The sequence below is a fragment of the Leptonotus elevatus genome, chromosome 1 (genome assembly GCF_054856555.1).
Source record: "Leptonotus elevatus isolate MCC_2025b chromosome 1, RoL_Lele_1.0, whole genome shotgun sequence".
Taxonomy (NCBI): Eukaryota; Metazoa; Chordata; class Actinopteri; order Syngnathiformes; family Syngnathidae; genus Leptonotus; species Leptonotus elevatus.
This window is the reverse complement of record NC_141239.1, coordinates 11,281,988-11,302,252: the sequence shown is the minus strand read 5'-3', so window position 1 is coordinate 11,302,252 and position 20,265 is coordinate 11,281,988. Positions and strand designations below refer to the sequence as shown.

Below are 20,265 nucleotides of genomic sequence, written 5' to 3'. Positions count from 1 at the left end.
AGCAAATATCAGAGATAGACAATTTTATCCACTAGATGGTCAAAGCCTTGTGGGCCCTTATTGTATAGTGGTTAGTACACTGCGTTGTGGTCACAGCGACCCCGGTTCAAATACGGGTCACGGCAAACTTAGTACTCTGCTTATTTTTATTTTTTTTACTGCTGATTGACATAAAAGCCTTCCCTTTGCGTGACAGTGACAATCCGCCACTGTAGCTTACAGAAGATCACCTTTCTTTAAAGGGCTAGTGGCGCAATGGATAACGCGTCTGACTACGGATCAGAAGATTCTAGGTTCAACTCCTGGCTAGCTCAACTCTCTTTGTTTATGGTAAACCTGATCTAAAACTGCTATGTTACATCTGTTCACCTGATATTTCTTAGGAACGCAAACTCACGCAATATTGTCAAGTTGGACATGGTAGCTTCCAATGTTTTCTCACCTCAAGTATCTGTTACTTCTAGTTTGCGCAGTATTTAGTTCCAGTTTGTTTTTTATTTTTCCACATGAAGTTCTTACTAAAACAGTAAAAGGTAGATGCAATCTCCAGGCTGCGCTAAAAAAAACTGCTTTTCCACTGAATTGGTGTCCAACATTAATGAATTGTATCAGTTTCAAGGCGCACTGTAGGACACTTTTATTCCCAGGACATTCATTTGACATAGTTTGATAGTAGTCCTGAATCAGCAGCCTGAACGTTTCCTCGGGTCGATGGCAGCAAATATCAGAGATAGACAATTGTATCCACTAGATGGGCAAAGCCTTGTGGGCGGTGATCGTATAGTGGTTAGTACTCTGCGTTGTGGTCGCAGCAACCCCGGTTCAAATCCGGGTCACGGCAAACTCAACACTCTGCTTATCTTTTCTTTTTTCTTTTTTACTGCTGATTGACATAAAAGCCTTCCCTTTGCGTGACAGTGACAATCCGCCACTGTAGCTTACAGAAGATCACCTTGCTTTTAAGGGCTAGTGGCGCAATGGATAACGAGTCTGACTACGGATCAGAATATTCTAGGTTCAACTCCTGGCGAGCTCAACTCTCTTTGTTTATGGTAAACCTGATCTAAAACTGCTATGTTACATCTGTTCACCTGATATTTCTTAGGAACGCAAACTCACGCAATATTGTCAAGTTGGACATGGTAGTTTCCAATGTTTTCTCACCTCAAGTATCTGTTACTTCTAGTTTGCGCAGTATTTAGTTCCAGTTTGTTTTTTACTTTTCCACATGAAGTTCTTACTAAAACAGTAAAAGGTAGATGCAATCTCCAGGCTGCGCTAAAAAAACTGCATTTCCACTGAATTGGTGTCCAACATTAATGAATTGTATCAGTTTCAAGGCGCACTGGAGGTCACTTTTATTCCCAGGACATTAATTTGACATAGTTTGATAGTAGTCCTGAATCAGCAGCCTAAACGTTTCCTCAGGTCGATGGCAGCAAATATCAGAGATAGACAATTGTATCCATTAGATGGGCAAAGCCTTGTGGGCCGTGATCGTATAGTGGTTAGTACTCTGCGTTGTGGTCGCAGCAACCCCGGTTCAAATCCGGGTCACGGCAAACTCAACACTCTGCTTACCTTTTCTTTTTTCTTTTTTACTGCTGATTGACATAAAAGCCTTCCCTTTGCGTGACAGTGACAATCCGCCACTGTAGCTTACAGAAGATCACCTTGCTTTAAGGGGCTAGTGGCGCAATGGATAACGCGTCTGACTTCGGATCAGAAGATTCTAGGTTCAACTCCTGGCTAGCTCAACTCTCTTTGTTTATGGTAAACCTGATCTAAAACTGCTATGTTACATCTGTTCACCTGATATTTCTTAGGAATGCAACCTCACGCAATATTGTCAAGTTGGACATGGTAGCTTCCAATGTTTTCTCACCTCAAGTATCTGTTACTTCTAGTTTGCGCAGTATTTAGTTCCAGTTTGTTTTTTACTTTTCCACATGAAGTTCTTACTAAAACAGTAAAAGGTAGATGCAATCTCCAGGCTGCGCTAAAAAAAACTGCATTTCCACTGAATTGGTGTCCAACATTAATTAATTGTATCAGTTTCAAGGCGCACTGGAGGACACTTTTATTCCCAGGACATTCATTTGACATAGTTTGATAGTAGTCCTGAATCAGCAGCCTGAACGTTTCCATGGGTCGATGGCAGCAAATATTAGAGATAGACAATTGTATCCACTAGATGGGCAAAGCCTTGTGGGCCGTGATCGTATAGTGGTTAGTACTCTGCGTTGTGGTTGCAGCAACCCCGGTTCGAATCCGGGTCATGGCAAACTTAGCACTCTGCTTATTTTTATTTTTTTTACTGCTGATTGACATAAAAGCCTTCCCTTTGCGTGACAGTGACAATCCGCCACTGTAGCTTACAGAAGATCACCTTGCTTTAAAGGGCTAGTGGCGCAATGGATAACGCGTCTGACTACGGATCAGAACATTCTAGGTTCAACTCCTGGCGAGCTCAACTCTCTTTGTTTATGGTAAACCTGATCTAAAACTGCTATGTTACATCTGTTCACCTGATATTTCTTAGGAACGCAAACTCACGCAATATTGTCAAGTTGGACATGGTAGTTTCCAATGTTTTCTCACCTCAAGTATCTGTTACTTCTAGTTTGCGCAGTATTTAGTTCCAGTTTGTTTTTTACTTTTCCACATGAAGTTCTTACTAAAACAGTAAAAGGTAGATGCAATCTCCAGGCTGCGCTAAAAAAACTGCATTTCCACTGAATTGGTGTCCAACATTAATGAATTGTATCAGTTTCAAGGCGCACTGGAGGACACTTTTATTCCCAGGACATTCATTTGACATAGGTTGATAGTAGTCCTGAATCAGCAGCCTGAACGTTTCCTCGGGTCGATGGCAGCAAATATCAGAGATAGACAATTTTATCCAATAGATGGGCCATGATTGTATAGTGGTTAGTACTCTGCGTTGTGGTCGCAGCAACCCCGGTTCAAATCCGGGCCACGGCAAACTCAACACTCTGCTTACCTTTTCTTTTTTCTTTTTTACTGCTGATTGACATAAAAGCCTTCCCTTTGCGTGCCAGTGACAATCCGCCACTGTAGCTTACAGAAGATCACCTTGCTTTAAGGGGCTAGTGGCGCAATGGATAACGCGTCTGACTTCGGATCAGAAGATTCTAGGTTCAACTCCTGGCTAGCTCAACTCTCTTTGTTTATGGTAAACCTGATCTAAAACTGCTATGTTACATCTGTTCACCTGATATTTCTTAGGAATGCAACCTCACGCAATATTGTCAAGTTGGACATGGTAACTTCCAATGTTTTCTCACCTCAAGTATCTGTTACTTCTAGTTTGCGCAGTATTTAGTTCCAGGTTTTATTTTACTTTACCACATGAAGTTCTTACTAAAACAGTAAAAGGTAGATGCAATGTCCAGACTGCGCTAAAAAAACTGCATTTCCACTGAATTGGTGTCCAACATTAATGAATTGTATCAGTTTCAAGGCGCACTGGAGGACACTTTTATTCCCAGGACATTAATTTGACATAGTTTGATAGTAGTCCTGAATCAGCAGCCTGAACGTTTCCTCGGGTCGATGGCAGCAAATATCAGAGATAGACAATTTTATCCACTAGATGGTCAAAGCCTTGTGGGCCCTTATTGTATAGTGGTTAGTACACTGCGTTGTGGTCACAGCGACCCCGGTTCAAATACGGGTCACGGCAAACTTAGTACTCTGCTTATTTTTATTTTTTTTACTGCTGATTGACATAAAAGCCTTCCCTTTGCGTGACAGTGACAATCCGCCACTGTAGCTTACAGAAGATCACCTTTCTTTAAAGGGCTAGTGGCGCAATGGATAACGCGTCTGACTACGGATCAGAAGATTCTAGGTTCAACTCCTGGCTAGCTCAACTCTCTTTGTTTATGGTAAACCTGATCTAAAACTGCTATGTTACATCTGTTCACCTGATATTTCTTAGGAACGCAAACTCACGCAATATTGTCAAGTTGGACATGGTAGCTTCCAATGTTTTCTCACCTCAAGTATCTGTTACTTCTAGTTTGCGCAGTATTTAGTTCCAGTTTGTTTTTTATTTTTCCACATGAAGTTCTTACTAAAACAGTAAAAGGTAGATGCAATCTCCAGGCTGCGCTAAAAAAAACTGCTTTTCCACTGAATTGGTGTCCAACATTAATGAATTGTATCAGTTTCAAGGCGCACTGTAGGACACTTTTATTCCCAGGACATTCATTTGACATAGTTTGATAGTAGTCCTGAATCAGCAGCCTGAACGTTTCCTCGGGTCGATGGCAGCAAATATCAGAGATAGACAATTGTATCCACTAGATGGGCAAAGCCTTGTGGGCGGTGATCGTATAGTGGTTAGTACTCTGCGTTGTGGTCGCAGCAACCCCGGTTCAAATCCGGGTCACGGCAAACTCAACACTCTGCTTATCTTTTCTTTTTTCTTTTTTACTGCTGATTGACATAAAAGCCTTCCCTTTGCGTGACAGTGACAATCCGCCACTGTAGCTTACAGAAGATCACCTTGCTTTTAAGGGCTAGTGGCGCAATGGATAACGAGTCTGACTACGGATCAGAATATTCTAGGTTCAACTCCTGGCGAGCTCAACTCTCTTTGTTTATGGTAAACCTGATCTAAAACTGCTATGTTACATCTGTTCACCTGATATTTCTTAGGAACGCAAACTCACGCAATATTGTCAAGTTGGACATGGTAGTTTCCAATGTTTTCTCACCTCAAGTATCTGTTACTTCTAGTTTGCGCAGTATTTAGTTCCAGTTTGTTTTTTACTTTTCCACATGAAGTTCTTACTAAAACAGTAAAAGGTAGATGCAATCTCCAGGCTGCGCTAAAAAAACTGCATTTCCACTGAATTGGTGTCCAACATTAATGAATTGTATCAGTTTCAAGGCGCACTGGAGGTCACTTTTATTCCCAGGACATTAATTTGACATAGTTTGATAGTAGTCCTGAATCAGCAGCCTAAACGTTTCCTCAGGTCGATGGCAGCAAATATCAGAGATAGACAATTGTATCCATTAGATGGGCAAAGCCTTGTGGGCCGTGATCGTATAGTGGTTAGTACTCTGCGTTGTGGTCGCAGCAACCCCGGTTCAAATCCGGGTCACGGCAAACTCAACACTCTGCTTACCTTTTCTTTTTTCTTTTTTACTGCTGATTGACATAAAAGCCTTCCCTTTGCGTGACAGTGACAATCCGCCACTGTAGCTTACAGAAGATCACCTTGCTTTAAGGGGCTAGTGGCGCAATGGATAACGCGTCTGACTTCGGATCAGAAGATTCTAGGTTCAACTCCTGGCTAGCTCAACTCTCTTTGTTTATGGTAAACCTGATCTAAAACTGCTATGTTACATCTGTTCACCTGATATTTCTTAGGAATGCAACCTCACGCAATATTGTCAAGTTGGACATGGTAACTTCCAATGTTTTCTCACCTCAAGTATCTGTTACTTCTAGTTTGCGCAGTATTTAGTTCCAGGTTTTATTTTACTTTACCACATGAAGTTCTTACTAAAACAGTAAAAGGTAGATGCAATGTCCAGACTGCGCTAAAAAAACTGCATTTCCACTGAATTGGTGTCCAACATTAATGAATTGTATCAGTTTCAAGGCGCACTGGAGGACACTTTTATTCCCAGGACATTAATTTGACATAGTTTGATAGTAGTCCTGAATCAGCAGCCTGAACGTTTCCTCGGGTCGATGGCAGCAAATATCAGAGATAGACAATTTTATCCACTGGATGGTCAAAACCTTGTGGGCCCTGATTGTATAGTGGTTAGTACACTGCGTTGTGGTCACAGCGACCCCGGTTCAAATACGGGTCACGGCAAACTTAGTACTCTGCTTATTTTTATTTTTTTTACTGCTGATTGACATAAAAGCCTTCCCTTTGCGTGACAGTGACAATCCGCCACTGTAGCTTACAGAAGATCACCTTTCTTTAAAGGGCTAGTGGCGCAATGGATAACGCGTCTGACTACGGATCAGAAGATTCTAGGTTCAACTCCTGGCTAGCTCAACTCTCTTTGTTTATGGTAAACCTGATCTAAAACTGCTATGTTACATCTGTTCACCTGATATTTCTTAGGAACGCAAACTCACGCAATATTGTCAAGTTGGACATGGTAGCTTCCAATGTTTTCTCACCTCAAGTATCTGTTACTTCTAGTTTGCGCAGTATTTAGTTCCAGTTTGTTTTTTACTTTTCCACATGAAGTTCTTACTAAAACAGTAAAAGGTAGATGCAATCTCCAGGCTGCGCTAAAAAAAACTGCTTTTCCACTGAATTGGTGTCCAACATTAATGAATTGTATCAGTTTCAAGGCGCACTGGAGGACACTTTTATTCCCAGGACATTCATTTGACATAGTATGATAGTAGTCCTGAATCAGCAGCCTGAACGATTCCTCGGGTCGATGGCAGCAAATATCAAAGATAGACAATTTTATCCACTAGATGGGCAAAGCCTTGTGGTCCCTGATTGTATAGTGGTTAGTGCTCTGCGTTGTGGTGGCAGCGACCCCGGTTCAAAATCCGGGTCACTGCAAACTTAGCACTCTGCTTATTTTTATTTTTTTTACTGCTGATTGACATAAAAGCCTTTTTTTTGCGTGACAGTGACAATCCGCCACTGTAGCTTACAGAAGATCACCTTGCTATAAGGGGCTAGTGGTGCAATGGATAATGCGTCTGACTACGGATCAGAAGATTCTAGGTTCAACTCCTGGCTAGCTCAACTCTCTTTGTTTATGGTAAACCTGATCTAAAACTGCTATGTTACATCTGTTCACCTGATATTTCTTAGGAACGCAAACTCACGCAATATTGTCGAGTTGGACATGGTGTAACTTCCAATGTTTTCTCACCTCAAGTATCTGTTACTTCTAGTTTGCGCAGTATTTAGTTCCAGGTTTTTTTTTTCTTTTTCACATGAAGTTCTTACGAAAACAGTAAAAGGTAGATGCAATCTCCAGGCTGCGCTAAAAAAACTGCATGTCCACTGAATTGGTGTCCAACATTAATGAATTGTATCAGTTTCAAGGCGCACTGGAGGACACTTTTATTCCCAGGACATTCATTTGACATAGTTTGATAGTAGTCCTGAATCAGCAGCCTGAACGTTTCCTTGGGTCGATTGCAGCAAATATCAGAGATAGACAATTGTATCCACTAGATGGGCAAAGCCTTGTGGGCTGTGATCGTATAGTGGTTAGTACTCTGCGTTGTGGTCGCAGCAACCCCGGGTCACGGCAAACTCAACACTCTGCTTATCTTTTCTTTTTTCTTTTTTACTGCTGATTGACATAAAAGCCTTCCCTTTGCGTGACAGTGACAATCCGCCACTGTAGCTTACAGAAGATCACCTTGCTTTAAGGGTCTAGTGGCGCAATGGATAACGCGTCTGCCTTCGGATCAGAAGATTCTAGGTTCAACTCCTGACTAGCTCAACTCTCTTTGTTTATGGTAAACCTGATCTAAAACTGCTATGTTACATCTGTTCACCTGATATTTCTTAGGAATGCAACCTCACGCAATATTGTCAAGTTGGACATGGTAACTTCCAATGTTTTCTCACCTCAAGTATCTGTTACTTCTAGTTTGCGCAGTATTTAGTTCCAGGTTTTATTTTACTTTACCACATGAAGTTCTTACTAAAACAGTAAAAGGTAGATGCAATGTCCAGACTGCGCTAAAAAAACTGCATTTCCACTGAATTGGTGTCCAACATTAATGAATTGTATCAGTTTCAAGGCGCACTGGAGGACACTTTTATTCCCAGGACATTAATTTGACATAGTTTGATAGTAGTCCTGAATCAGCAGCCTGAACGTTTCCTCGGGTCGATGGCAGCAAATATCAGAGATAGACATTTTTATCCACTAGATGGTCAAAGCCTTGTGGGCCCTGATTGTATAGTGGTTAGTACTCTGCGTTGTGGTCGCAGCGACCCCGGTTCAAATCCGGGTCACGGCAAACTTAGTACTCTGCTTATTTTTATTTTTTTTACTGCTGATTGACATAAAAGCCTTCCCTTTGCGTGACAGTGACAATCCGCCACTGTAGCTTACAGAAGATCACCTTTCTTTAAAGTGCTAGTGGCGCAATGGATAACGCGTCTGACTACGGATCAGAAGATTCTAGGTTCAACTCCTGGCTAGCTCAACTCTCTTTGTTTATGGTAAACCTGATCTAAAACTGCTATGTTACATCTGTTCACCTGATATTTCTTAGGAACGCAAACTCACGCAATATTGTCAAGTTGGACATGGTAGCTTCCAATGTTTTCTCACCTCAAGTATCTGTTACTTCTAGTTTGCGCAGTATTTAGTTCCAGTTTGTTTTTTACTTTTCCACATGAAGTTCTTACTAAAACAGTAAAAGGTAGATGCAATCTCCAGGCTGCGCTAAAAAAAACTGCTTTTCCACTGAATTGGTGTCCAACATTAATTAATTGTATCAGTTTCAAGGCGCACTGTAGGACACTTTTATTCCCAGGACATTCATTTGACATAGTTTGATAGTAGTCCTGAATCAGCAGCCTGAACGTTTCCTCGGGTCGATGGCAGCAAATATCAGAGATAGACAATTGTATCCACTAGATGGTCAAAGCCTTGTGGGCCGTGATCGTATAGTGGTTAGTATTCTGCGTTGTGGTTGCAGCAACCCCGGTTCAAATCCGGGCCACGGCAAACTCAACACTCTGCTTACCTTTTCTTTTTTCTTTTTTACTGCTGATTGACATAAAAGCCTTCCCTTTGCGTGACAGTGACAATCCGCCACTGTAGCTTACAGAAGATCATCTTGTTTTAAAGGGCTAGTGGCGCAATGGATAACGCGTCTGACTACGGATCAGAAGATTCTAGGTTCAACTCCTGGCTAGCTCAACTCACTTTGTTTATGGTAAACCTGATCTAAAACTGCAATGTTACATCTGTTCACCTGATATTTCTTAGGAACGCAAACTCACGCAATATTGTCAAGTTGGACATGGTAGCTTCCAATGTTTTCTCACCTCAAGTATCTGTTACTTCTAGTTTGCGCAGTATTTAGTTCCAGTTTGTTTTTTACTTTTCCACATGAAGTTCTTACTAAAACAGTAAAAGGTAGATGCAATGTCCAGACTGCGCTAAAAAAACTGCATTTCCACTGAATTGGTGTCCAACATTAATGAATTGTATCAGTTTCAAGGCTCACTGGAGGACACTTTTATTCCCAGGACATTAATTTGACATAGTTTGATAGTAGTCCTGAATCAGCAGCCTGAACGATTCCTCGGGTCGATGGTATTAAATATCAGAGATAGACAATTTTATCCACTAGATGGGCAAAGCCTTGTGGTCCCTGATTGTATAGTGCTTAGTACTCTGCGTTGTGGTGGCAGCGACCCCGGTTCAAATCCGGGTCACTGCAAACTTAGCACTCTGCTTATTTTTATTTTTTTTACTGCTGATTGACATAAAAGCCTTTTTTTTGCGTGACAGTGACAATCCGCCACTGTAGCTTACAGAAGATCACCTTGCTTTAAGGGGCTAGTGGCGCAATGGATAACGCGTCTGACTTCGGATCAGAAGATTCTAGGTTCAACTCCTGGCTAGCTCAACTCTCTTTGTTTATGGTAAACCTGATCTAAAACTGCTATGTTACATCTGTTCACCTGATATTTCTTAGGAACGTAACCTCACGCAATATTGTCAAGTTGGACATGGTAACTTCCAATTTTTTCTCACCTCAAGTATCTGTTACTTCTAGTTTGCGCAGTATTTAGTTCCAGTTTTTTTTTTCCTTTTCCACATGAAGTTCTTACTAAAACAGTAAAAGGTAGATGCAATCTCTAGGCTGCGCTAAAAAAAACTGCATTTCCACTGAATTGGTGTCCAACATTAATGAATTGTATCAGTTTCAAGGCGCACTGGAGGAAACTTTTATTCCCAGGACATTAATTTGACATAGTTTGATAGTAGTCCTGAATCAGCAGCCTGAACGTTTCCTCGGGTCGATGGCAGCAAATATCAGAGATAGACAATTGTATCCACTAGATGGGCAAAGCCTTGTGGGCCGTGATCGTATAGTGGTTAGTACTCTGCGTTGTGGTTGCAGCAACCCTGGTTCGAATCCGGGTCACGGCAAACTTAGCACTCTGCTTATTTTTATTTTTTTTTACTGCTGATTGACATAAAAGCCTTCCCTTTGCGTGACAGTGACAATCCGCCACTGTAGCTTACAGAAGATCACCTTGCTTTAAAGGGCTAGTGGCGCAATGGATAACGCATCTGACTACGGATCAGAAGATTCTAGGTTCAACTCCTGGCTAGCTCAACTCTCTTTGTTCATGGTAAACCTGATCGAAAACTGCTATGTTACATCTGTTCACCTGATATTTCTTAGGAAAGCAAACTCACGCAATATTGTCAAGTTGGACAAGGTAGCTTCCAATGTTTTCTCACCTCAAGTATCTGTTACTTCTAGTTTGCGCAGTATTTAGTTCCAGTCTGTTTTTTACTTTTCCACATGAAGTTCTTACTAAAACAGTAAAAGGTAGATGCAATCTCCAAGCTGCGCTAAAAAAAACTGCATTTCCACTGAATTGGTGTCCAACATTAAGGAATTGTATCAGTTTCAAGGCGCACTGGAGGACACTTTTATTCCCAGGACATACATTTGACATAGTTTGATAGTAGTCCTGAATCAGCAGCCTGAACAATTCCTCGGGTCGATGGTAGCAAATATCAGAGATAGACAATTTTATCCACTAGATGGGCAAAGCCTTGTGGTCCCTGATTGTATAGTGGTTAGTACTCTGCGTTGTGGTGGCAGCGACCCCGGTTCAAATCCGGGTCACTGCAAACTTAGCACTCTGCTTATTTTTATTTTTTTTACTACTGATTGACATAAAAGCCTTCCTTTTGCGTGACAGTGACAATCCGCCACTGTAGCTTACAGAAGATCACCTTGCTTTAAGGGGCTAGTGGCGTAATGGATAACGCGTCTGACTACGGATCAGAAGATTCTAGGTTCAACTCCTGGCTAGATCAACTCTCTTTGTTTATGGTAAACCTGATCTAAAACTGCTATGTTACATCTGTTCACCTGATATTTCTTAGGAACGCACACTCACGCAATATTGTCAAGTTGGACATGGTATCTTCCAATGTTTTCTCACCTCAAGTATCTGTTACTTCTAGTTTGCGCAGTATTTAGTTCCAGTTTGTTTTTTACTTTTCCACATGAAGTTCTTACTAAAACAGTAAAAGGTAGATGCAATCTCCAGGCTGCGCTAAAAAAAACTGCATTTCCACTGAATTGGTGTCCAACATTAATGAATTGTATCAGTTTCAAGGCGCACTGGAGGACACTTTTATTCCCAGGACATTAATTTGACATAGTTTGATAGTAGTCCTGAATCAGCAGCCTGAACGTTTCCTCGGGTCGATGGCAGCAAATATCAGAGATAGACAATTGTAATCACTAGATGGGCAAAGCCTTGTGGGCTGTGATCGTATAGTGGTTAGTATTCTGCGTTGTGGTCGCAGCAACCCCGGGTCACGGCAAACTCAACACTCTGCTTACCTTTTCTTTTTTCTTTTTTACTGCTGATTGACATAAAAGCCTTCCCTTTGCGTGACAGTGACAATCCGCCACTGTAGCTTACAGAAGATCACCTTGCTTTAAAGGGCTAGTGGCGCAATGGATAACGTGTCTGACTACGGATCAGAAGATTCTAGGTTCAACTCCTGGCTAGCTCAACTCTCTTTGTTTATGGTAAACCTGATCTAAAACTGCTATGTTACATCTGTTCACCTGATATTTCTTAGGAACGCAACCTCACGCAATATTGTCAAGTTGGACATGGTAACTTCCAATGTTTTCTCACCTCAAGTATCTGTTACTTCTAGTTTGCGCAGTATTTAGTTCCAGGTTTTTTTTGACTTTTCCACATGAAGTTCTTACTAAAACAGTAAAAGGTAGATGCAATCTCCAGACTGCGCTAAAAAAACTGCATTTCCACTGAATTGGTGTCCAACATTAATGAATTGTATCAGTTTCAAGGCGCACTGGAGGACACTTTTATTCCCAGGACATTAATTTGACATAGTATGATAGTAGTCCTGAATCAGCAGCCTGAACGATTCCTCGGGTCGATGGCAGCAAATATCAAAGATAGACAATTTTATCCACTAGATGGGCAAAGCCTTGTGGTCCCTGATTGTATAGTGGTTAGTGCTCTGCGTTGTGGTGGCAGCGACCCCGGTTCAAAATCCGGGTCACTGCAAACTTAGCACTCTGCTTATTTTTATTTTTTTTACTGCTGATTGACATAAAAGCCTTTTTTTTGCGTGACAGTGACAATCCGCCACTGTAGCTTACAGAAGATCACCTTGCTATAAGGGGCTAGTGGTGCAATGGATAATGCGTCTGACTACGGATCAGAAGATTCTAGGTTCAACTCCTGGCTAGCTCAACTCTCTTTGTTTATGGTAAACCTGATCTAAAACTGCTATGTTACATCTGTTCACCTGATATTTCTTAGGAACGCAAACTCACGCAATATTGTCAAGTTGGACATGGTAGCTTCCAATGTTTTCTCACCTCAAGTATCTGTTACTTCTAGTTTGCGCAGTATTTAGTTCCAGTTTTTTTTTTACTTTTCCACATGAAGTTCTTACTAAAACAGTAAAAGGTAGATGCAATCTCCAGGCTGCGCTAAAAAAAACTGCATTTCCACTGAATTGGTGTCCAACATTAATGAATTGTATCAGTTTCAAGGCGCACTGGAGGACACTTTTATTCCCAGGACATTAATTTGACATAGTTTGATAGTAGTCCTGAATCAGCAGCCTGAACGTTTCCTCAGGTCGATGGCAGCAAATATCAGAGATAGACAATTGTATCCACTAGATGGGCAAAGCCTTGTGGGCCGTGATCGTATAGTGGTTAGTACTCTGCGTTGTGGTCGCAGCAACGCCGGTTCAAATCCGGGTCACGGCAAACTCAACACTGTGCTTATCTTTTCATTTTTCTTTTTTACTGCTGATTGACATAAAAGCCTTCCTTTTGCGTGACAGTGACAATCCGCCACTGTAGCTTACAGAAGATCACCTTTCTTTAAAGGGCTAGTGGCGCAATGGATAACGCGTCTGACTACGGATCAGAAGATTCTAGGTTCAACTCCTGGCTAGCTCAACTCTCTTTGTTTATGGTAAACCTGATCTAAAACTGCTATGTTACATCTGTTCACCTGATATTTCTTAGGAACGCAAACTCACGCAATATTGTCAAGTTGGACATGGTAGCTTCCAATGTTTTCTCACCTCAAGTATCTGTTACTTCTAGTTTGCGCAGTATTGAGTTCCAGTTTGTTTTTTACTTTTCCACGTGAAGTTCTTACTAAAACAGTAAAAGGTAGATATAATCTCCAGGCTGCGCTAAAAAAAAATACATTTCCACTGAATTGGTGTCCAACATTAATGAATTGTATCAGTTTCAAGGCGCACTGGAGGAAACTTTTATTCCCAGGACATTCATTTGACATAGTTTATAGTAGTCCTGAATCAGCAGCCTGAACGTTTCCTCGGGTCGATGGCAGCAAATATCAGAGATAGACAATTGTATCCACTAGATGGGCAAAGCCTTGTGGGCTGTGATCGTATAGTGGTTAGTACTCTGCGTTGTGGTCGAAGCAACCCCGGTTCAAAACTGGGTCACGGCAAACTCAACACTGTGCTTCTCTTTTCATTTTTCTTTTTTACTGCTGATTGACATAAAAGCCTTCCCTTTGCGTGACAGTGACAATCCGCCACTGTAGCTTACAGAAGATCACCTTGCTTTAAAGGGCTAGTGGCGCAATGGATAACGCGTCTGACTACGGATCAGAAGATTCTAGGTTCAACTCCTGGCTAGCTCAACTCTCTTTGTTTATGGTAAACCTGATCGAAAACTGCTTTGTTACATCTGTTCACCTGATATTTCTTAGGAACGCAAACTCACGCAATATTGTCAAGTTGGACATGGTAGCTTCCAATGTTTTCTCACCTCAAGTATCTGTTACTTCTAGTTTGCGCAGTATTTAGTTCCAGTTTGTTTTTTACTTTTCCACATGAAGTTCTTACTAAAACAGTAAAAGGTAGATGCAATCTCCAGGCTGCGCTAAAAAAAACTGCATTTCCACTGAATTGGTGTCCAACATTAATGATTTGTATCAGTTTCAAGGCGCACTGGAGGACACTTTTATTCCCAGGACATTCATTTGACATAGTTTGATAGTAGTCCTGAATCAGCAGCCTGAACGTTTCCAACGGTCGATGGCAGCAAATATTAGAGGTAGACAATTGTATCCACTAGATGGGCAAAGCCTTGTGGGCCGTGATCGTATAGTGGTTAGTACTCTGCGTTGTGGTCGCAGCAACCCCGGTTCAAATCCGGGTCACGGCAAACTCAACACTCTGCTTACCTTTTCTTTTTTCTTTTTTACTGCTGATTGACATAAAAGCCTTTTTTTTTGCGTGACAGTGACAATCCGCCACTGTAGCTTACAGAAGATCACCTTGCTATAAGGGGCTAGTGGCGCAATGGATAACGCGTCTGACTACGGATCAGAAGATTCTAGGTTCAACTCCTGGCTAGCTCAACTCTCTTTGTTTATGGTAAACCTGATCTAAAACTGCTATGTTACATCTGTTCACCTGATGTTTCTTAGGAACGCAAACTCACGCAATATTGTCAAGTTGGACATGGTAGCTTCCAATGTTTTCTCACCTCAAGTATCTGTTACTTCTAGTTTGCGCAGTATTTAGTTCCAGTTTTTTTTTTACTTTTCCACATGAAGTTCTTACTAAAACAGTAAAAGGTAGATGCAATCTCCAGGCTGCGCTAAAAAAAACTGCATTTCCACTGAATTGGTGTCCAACATTAATGAATTGTATCAGTTTCAAGGCGCACTGGAGGACACTTTTATTCCCAGGACATTAATTTGACATAGTTTGATAGTAGTCCTGAATCAGCAGCCTGAACGTTTCCTCAGGTCGATGGCAGCAAATATCAGAGATAGACAATTGTATCCACTAGATGGGCAAAGCCTTGTGGGCCGTGATCGTATAGTGGTTAGTACTCTGTGTTGTGGTCGCAGCAACCCCGGTTCAAATCCGGGTCACGGCAAACTCAACACTCTGCTTACCTTTTCTTTTTTCTTTTTTACTGCTGATTGACATAAAAGCCTTCCCTTTGCGTGACAGTGACAATCCGCCACTGTAGCTTACAGAAGATCACCTTTCTGTTAAGGGCTAGTGGCGCAATGGATAACGCGTCTGACTACGGATCAGAAGATTCTAGGTTCAACTCCTGGCTAGCTCAACTCTCTTTGTTTATGGTAAACCTGATCTAAAACTGCTATGTTACATCTGTTCACCTGATATTTCTTAGGAACGCAAACTCACGCAATATTGTCAAGTTGGACATGGTAGCTTCCAATGTTTTCTCACCTCAAGTATCTGTTACTTCTAGTTTGCGCAGTATTTAGTTCCAGTTAGTTTTTTACTTTTCCACATGAAGTTCTTACTAAAACAGTAAAAGGTAGATGCAATCTCCAGGCTGCGCTAAAAAAAACTGCATTTCCACTGAATTGGTGTCCAACATTAATGATTTGTATCAGTTTCAAGGCGCACTGGAGGACACTTTTATTCCCAGGACATTCATTTGACATAGTTTGATAGTAGTCCTGAATCAGCAGCCTGAACGTTTCCAAGGGTCGATGGCAGCAAATATTAGAGGTAGACAATTGTATCCACTAGATGGGCAAAGCCTTGTGGGCCGTGATCGTATAGTGGTTAGTACTCTGCGTTGTGGTCGCAGCAACCCCGGTTCAAATCCGGGTCACGGCAAACTCAACACTCTGCTTACCTTTTCTTTTTTCTTTTTTACTGCTGATTGACATAAAAGCCTTCCCTTTGCGTGACAGTGACAATCCGCCACTGTAGCTTACAGAAGATCACCTTGCTTTAAAGGGCTAGTGGCGCAATGGATAACGCGTCTGTCTACGGATCAGAAGATTCTAGGTTCAACTCCTGGCTAGCTCAACTCTCTTCGTTTATGGTAAACCTGATCTAAAACTGCTATGTTACATCTGTTCACCTGATATTTTTTTAGGAACGCAAACTCACGCAATATTGTCAAGTTGGACATGGTAGCTTCCAATGTTTTCTCACCTCAAGTATCTGTTACTTCTAGTTTGCGCAGTATTTAGTTCCAGTTTGTTTTTTACTTTTCCACATGAAGTTGTTACTAAAACAGTAAAAGGTAGATGCAATCTCCAGGCTGCGCTAAAAAAAACTGCATTTCCACTGAATTGGTGTCCAACATTAATGAATTGTATCAGTTTCAAGGCGCACTGGAGGAAACTTTTATTCCCAGGACATTCATTTGACATAGTTTATAGTAGTCCTGAATCAGCAGCCTGAACGTTTCCTCGGGTCGATGGCAGCAAATATCAGAGATAGACAATTGTATCCACTAGATGGGCAAAGCCTTGTGGGCCGTGATCGTATAGTGGTTAGTACTCTGCGTTGTGGTCGCAGAAACCCTGGTTCAAATCCAGGTCACGGCAAACTCAACACTGTGCTTATCTTTTCATTTTTCTTTTTTACTGCTGATTGACATAAAAGCCTTCCCTTTGCGTGACAGTGACAATCCGCCACTGTAGCTTACAGAAGATCACCTTTCTTTAAAGGGCTAGTGGCGCAATGGATAATGCGTCTGACTACGGATCAGAAGATTCTAGGTTCAACTCCTGGCTAGCTCAACTCTCTTTGTTTATGGTAAACCTGATCTAAAACTGCTATGTTAAATCTGTTCACCTGATATTTCTTAGGAACGCAAACTCACGCAATATTGTCAAGTTGGACATGGTAGCTTCCAATGTTTTCTCACCTCAAGTATCTGTTACTTCTAGTTTGCGCAGTATTTAGTTCCAGTTTGTTTTTTACTTTTCCACATGAAGTTCTTACTAAAACAGTAAAAGGTAGATGCAATCTCCAGGCTGCGCTAAAAAAAACTGCATTTCCACTGAATTGGTGTCCAACATTAATGATTTGTATCAGTTTCAAGGCGCACTGGAGGACACTTTTATTCCCAGGACATTAATTTGACATAGTTTGATAGTAGTCCTGAATCAGCAGCCTGAACGTTTCCTCAGGTCGATGGCAGCAAATATCAGAGATAGACAATTGTATCCACTAGATGGGCAAAGCCTTGTGGGCCGTGATCGTATAGTGGTTAGTACTCTGCGTTGTGGTCGCAGCAACCCCGGTTCAAATCCGGGTCACGGCAAACTCAACACTCTGCTTACCTTTTCTTTTTTCTTTTTTACTGCTGATTGACATAAAAGCCTTCCCTTTGCGTGACAGTGACAATCCGCCACTGTAGCTTACAGAAGATTACCTTGCTTTAAAGGGCTAGTGGCGCAATGGATAACGCGTCTGACTACGGATCAGAAGATTCTAGGTTCAACTCCTGGCTAGCTCAACTCTCTTTGTTTATGGTAAACCTGATCTAAAACTGCTATGTTACATCTGTTCACCTGATGTTTCTTAGGAACGCAAACTCACGCAATATTGTCAAGTTGGACATGGTAGCTTCCAATGTTTTCTCACCTCAAGTATCTGTTACTTCTAGTTTGCGCAGTATTTAGTTCCAGTTTTTTTTTTACTTTTCCACATGAAGTTCTTACTAAAACAGTAAAAGGTAGATGCAATCTCCAGGCTGCGCTAAAAAAAACTGCATTTCCACTGAATTGGTGTCCAACATTAATGAATTGTATCAGTTTCAAGGCGCACTGGAGGACACTTTTATTCCCAGGACATTAATTTGACATAGTTTGATAGTAGTCCTGAATCAGCAGCCTGAACGTTTCCTCAGGTCGATGGCAGCAAATATCAGAGATAGACAATTGTATCCACTAGATGGGCAAAGCCTTGTGGGCCGTGATCGTATAGTGGTTAGTACTCTGCGTTGTGGTCGCAGCAACCCAGGTTCAAATCCGGGTCACGGCAAACTCAACACTCTGCTTACCTTTTCTTTTTTCTTTTTTACTGCTGATTGACATAAAAGCCTTCCCTTTGCGTGACAGTGACAATCCGCCACTGTAGCTTACAGAAGATCACCTTTCTTTAAAGGGCTAGTGGCGCAATGGATAACGCGTCTGACTACGGATCAGAAGATTCTAGGTTCAACTCCTGGCTAGCTCAACTCTCTTTGTTTATGGTAAACCTGATCTAAAACTGCTATGTTACATCTGTTCACCTGATATTTCTTAGGAACGCAAACTCACGCAATATTGTCAAGTTGGACATGGTAGCTTCCAATGTTTTCTCACCTCAAGTATCTGTTACTTCTAGTTTGCGCAGTATTTAGTTCCAGTTTGTTTTTTACTTTTCCACATGAAGTTCTTACTAAAACAGTAAAAGGTAGATGCAATCTCCAGGCTGCGCTAAAAAAAACTACATTTCCACTGAATTGGTGTCCAACATTAATGAATTGTATCAGTTTCAAGGCGCACTGGAGGAAACTTTTATTCCCAGGACATTCATTTGACATAGTTTATAGTAGTCCTGAATCAGCAGCCTGAACGTTTCCTCGGGTCGATGGCAGCAAATATCAGAGATAGACAATTGTATCCACTAGATGGGCAAAGCCTTGTGGGCCGTGATCGTATAGTGGTTAGTACTCTGCGTTGTGGTCGCAGCAACCCCGGTTCAAATCCGGGTCACGGCAAACTCAACACTGTGCTTATCTTTTCATTTTTCTTTTTTACTGCTGATTGACATAAAAGCCTTCCCTTTGCGTGACAGTGACAATCCGCCACTGTAGCTTACAGAAGATCACCTTGCTTTAAAGGGCTAGTGGCGCAATGGATAACGCGTCTGACTACGGATCAGAAGATTCTAGGTTCAACTCCTGGCTAACTTAACTCTATTTGTTTATGGTAAACCTGATCTAAAACTGCTATGTTAAATCTGTTCACCTGATATTTCTTAGGAACGCAAACTCACGCAATATTGTCAAGTTGGACATGGTAGCTTCCAATGTTTTCTCACCTCAAGTATCTGTTACTTCTAGTTTGCGCAGTATTTAGTTCCAGTTTGTTTTTTACTTTTCCACATGAAGTTCTTACTAAAACAGTAAAAGGTAGATGCAATCTCCAGGCTGCGCTAAAAAAAACTGCATTTCCACTGAATTGGTGTCCAACATTAATGAATTGTATCAGTTTCAAGGCGCACTGGAGGAAACTTTTATTCCCAGGACATTCATTTGACATAGTTTATAGTAGTCCTGAATCAGCAGCCTGAACGTTTCCTCGGGTCGATGGCAGCAAATATCAGAGATAGACAATTGTATCCACTAGATGGGCAAAGCCTTGTGGGCCGTGATCGTATAGTGGTTAGTACTCTGCGTTGTGGTCGCAGCAACCCCGGTTCAAATCCAGGTCACGGCGAACTCAACACTGTGCTTATCTTTTCATATTTCTTTTTTACTGCTGATTGACATAAAAGCCTTCCCTTTGCGTGACAGTGACAATCCGCCACTGTAGCTTACAGAAGATCACCTTTCTTTAAAGGGCTAGTGGCGCAATGGATAACGCGTCTGACTACGGATCAGAAGATTCTAGGTTCAACTCCTGGCTAGCTCAACTCTCTTTGTTTATGGTAAACCTGATCTAAAACTGCTATGTTAAATCTGTTCACCTGATATTTCTTAGGAACGCAAACTCACGCAATATTGTCAAGTTGGACATGGTAGCTTCCAATGTTTTCTCACCTCAAGTATCTGTTACTTCTAGTTTGCGCAGTATTTAGTTCCAGTTTGTTTTTTACTTTTCCACATGAAGTTCTTACTAAAACAGTAAAAGGTAGATGCAATCTCCAAGCTGCGCTAAAAAAAACTGCATTTCCACTGAATTGGTGTCCAACATTAAGGAATTGTATCAGTTTCAAGGCGCACTGGAGGACACTTTTATTCCCAGGACATTAATTTGACATAGTTTGATAGTAGTCCTGAATCAGCAGCCTGAACAATTCCTCGGGTCGATGGTAGCAAATATCAGAGATAGACAATTTTATCCACTAGATGGGCAAAGCCTTGTGGTCCCTGATTGTATAGTGGTTAGTACTCTGCGTTGTGGTGGCAGCGACCCCGGTTCAAATCCGGGTCACTGCAAACTTAGCACTCTGCTTATTTTTATT

General features: G+C 41.5%; 1 protein-coding gene and 31 non-coding genes across 32 annotated transcripts in view; all 32 read left to right on the top strand.

Annotated features, from left to right (window-relative positions):
- nop9 (NOP9 nucleolar protein) overlaps nt 1-20,265 on the top strand; it is a 112,671-nt gene that overhangs the window by 16,859 nt on the left and 75,547 nt on the right. The gene's annotated exons all lie outside the window — the stretch shown is intronic.
- trnar-acg (transfer RNA arginine (anticodon ACG)) lies at nt 242-314 on the top strand. The gene has a single exon. It is a non-coding gene; the product is annotated as a tRNA-Arg (tRNA).
- trnah-gug (transfer RNA histidin (anticodon GUG)) lies at nt 1,491-1,562 on the top strand. Its single transcript has one exon. It is a non-coding gene; the product is annotated as a tRNA-His (tRNA).
- On the top strand, nt 1,685-1,757 carry trnar-ucg (transfer RNA arginine (anticodon UCG)). Its single transcript has one exon. It is a non-coding gene; the product is annotated as a tRNA-Arg (tRNA).
- trnar-ucg (transfer RNA arginine (anticodon UCG)) lies at nt 3,108-3,180 on the top strand. Its single transcript has one exon. It is a non-coding gene; the product is annotated as a tRNA-Arg (tRNA).
- Nucleotides 3,823-3,895, top strand: trnar-acg (transfer RNA arginine (anticodon ACG)). Its single transcript has one exon. It is a non-coding gene; the product is annotated as a tRNA-Arg (tRNA).
- Nucleotides 5,072-5,143, top strand: trnah-gug (transfer RNA histidin (anticodon GUG)). Its single transcript has one exon. It is a non-coding gene; the product is annotated as a tRNA-His (tRNA).
- On the top strand, nt 5,266-5,338 carry trnar-ucg (transfer RNA arginine (anticodon UCG)). The gene has a single exon. It is a non-coding gene; the product is annotated as a tRNA-Arg (tRNA).
- trnar-acg (transfer RNA arginine (anticodon ACG)) lies at nt 5,981-6,053 on the top strand. Its single transcript has one exon. It is a non-coding gene; the product is annotated as a tRNA-Arg (tRNA).
- On the top strand, nt 8,125-8,197 carry trnar-acg (transfer RNA arginine (anticodon ACG)). The gene has a single exon. It is a non-coding gene; the product is annotated as a tRNA-Arg (tRNA).
- Nucleotides 8,847-8,919, top strand: trnar-acg (transfer RNA arginine (anticodon ACG)). Its single transcript has one exon. It is a non-coding gene; the product is annotated as a tRNA-Arg (tRNA).
- Nucleotides 9,562-9,634, top strand: trnar-ucg (transfer RNA arginine (anticodon UCG)). The gene has a single exon. It is a non-coding gene; the product is annotated as a tRNA-Arg (tRNA).
- Nucleotides 10,090-10,161, top strand: trnah-gug (transfer RNA histidin (anticodon GUG)). The gene has a single exon. It is a non-coding gene; the product is annotated as a tRNA-His (tRNA).
- trnar-acg (transfer RNA arginine (anticodon ACG)) lies at nt 10,279-10,351 on the top strand. Its single transcript has one exon. It is a non-coding gene; the product is annotated as a tRNA-Arg (tRNA).
- On the top strand, nt 10,995-11,067 carry trnar-acg (transfer RNA arginine (anticodon ACG)). The gene has a single exon. It is a non-coding gene; the product is annotated as a tRNA-Arg (tRNA).
- Nucleotides 11,706-11,778, top strand: trnar-acg (transfer RNA arginine (anticodon ACG)). Its single transcript has one exon. It is a non-coding gene; the product is annotated as a tRNA-Arg (tRNA).
- trnar-acg (transfer RNA arginine (anticodon ACG)) lies at nt 13,144-13,216 on the top strand. Its single transcript has one exon. It is a non-coding gene; the product is annotated as a tRNA-Arg (tRNA).
- Nucleotides 13,865-13,937, top strand: trnar-acg (transfer RNA arginine (anticodon ACG)). The gene has a single exon. It is a non-coding gene; the product is annotated as a tRNA-Arg (tRNA).
- On the top strand, nt 14,393-14,464 carry trnah-gug (transfer RNA histidin (anticodon GUG)). The gene has a single exon. It is a non-coding gene; the product is annotated as a tRNA-His (tRNA).
- On the top strand, nt 14,588-14,660 carry trnar-acg (transfer RNA arginine (anticodon ACG)). Its single transcript has one exon. It is a non-coding gene; the product is annotated as a tRNA-Arg (tRNA).
- On the top strand, nt 15,116-15,187 carry trnah-gug (transfer RNA histidin (anticodon GUG)). Its single transcript has one exon. It is a non-coding gene; the product is annotated as a tRNA-His (tRNA).
- On the top strand, nt 15,310-15,382 carry trnar-acg (transfer RNA arginine (anticodon ACG)). The gene has a single exon. It is a non-coding gene; the product is annotated as a tRNA-Arg (tRNA).
- Nucleotides 15,838-15,909, top strand: trnah-gug (transfer RNA histidin (anticodon GUG)). Its single transcript has one exon. It is a non-coding gene; the product is annotated as a tRNA-His (tRNA).
- Nucleotides 16,032-16,104, top strand: trnar-acg (transfer RNA arginine (anticodon ACG)). The gene has a single exon. It is a non-coding gene; the product is annotated as a tRNA-Arg (tRNA).
- Nucleotides 16,560-16,631, top strand: trnah-gug (transfer RNA histidin (anticodon GUG)). Its single transcript has one exon. It is a non-coding gene; the product is annotated as a tRNA-His (tRNA).
- Nucleotides 16,754-16,826, top strand: trnar-acg (transfer RNA arginine (anticodon ACG)). Its single transcript has one exon. It is a non-coding gene; the product is annotated as a tRNA-Arg (tRNA).
- On the top strand, nt 17,282-17,353 carry trnah-gug (transfer RNA histidin (anticodon GUG)). The gene has a single exon. It is a non-coding gene; the product is annotated as a tRNA-His (tRNA).
- Nucleotides 17,476-17,548, top strand: trnar-acg (transfer RNA arginine (anticodon ACG)). Its single transcript has one exon. It is a non-coding gene; the product is annotated as a tRNA-Arg (tRNA).
- Nucleotides 18,198-18,270, top strand: trnar-acg (transfer RNA arginine (anticodon ACG)). The gene has a single exon. It is a non-coding gene; the product is annotated as a tRNA-Arg (tRNA).
- On the top strand, nt 18,725-18,796 carry trnah-gug (transfer RNA histidin (anticodon GUG)). Its single transcript has one exon. It is a non-coding gene; the product is annotated as a tRNA-His (tRNA).
- Nucleotides 18,919-18,991, top strand: trnar-acg (transfer RNA arginine (anticodon ACG)). The gene has a single exon. It is a non-coding gene; the product is annotated as a tRNA-Arg (tRNA).
- On the top strand, nt 19,640-19,712 carry trnar-acg (transfer RNA arginine (anticodon ACG)). Its single transcript has one exon. It is a non-coding gene; the product is annotated as a tRNA-Arg (tRNA).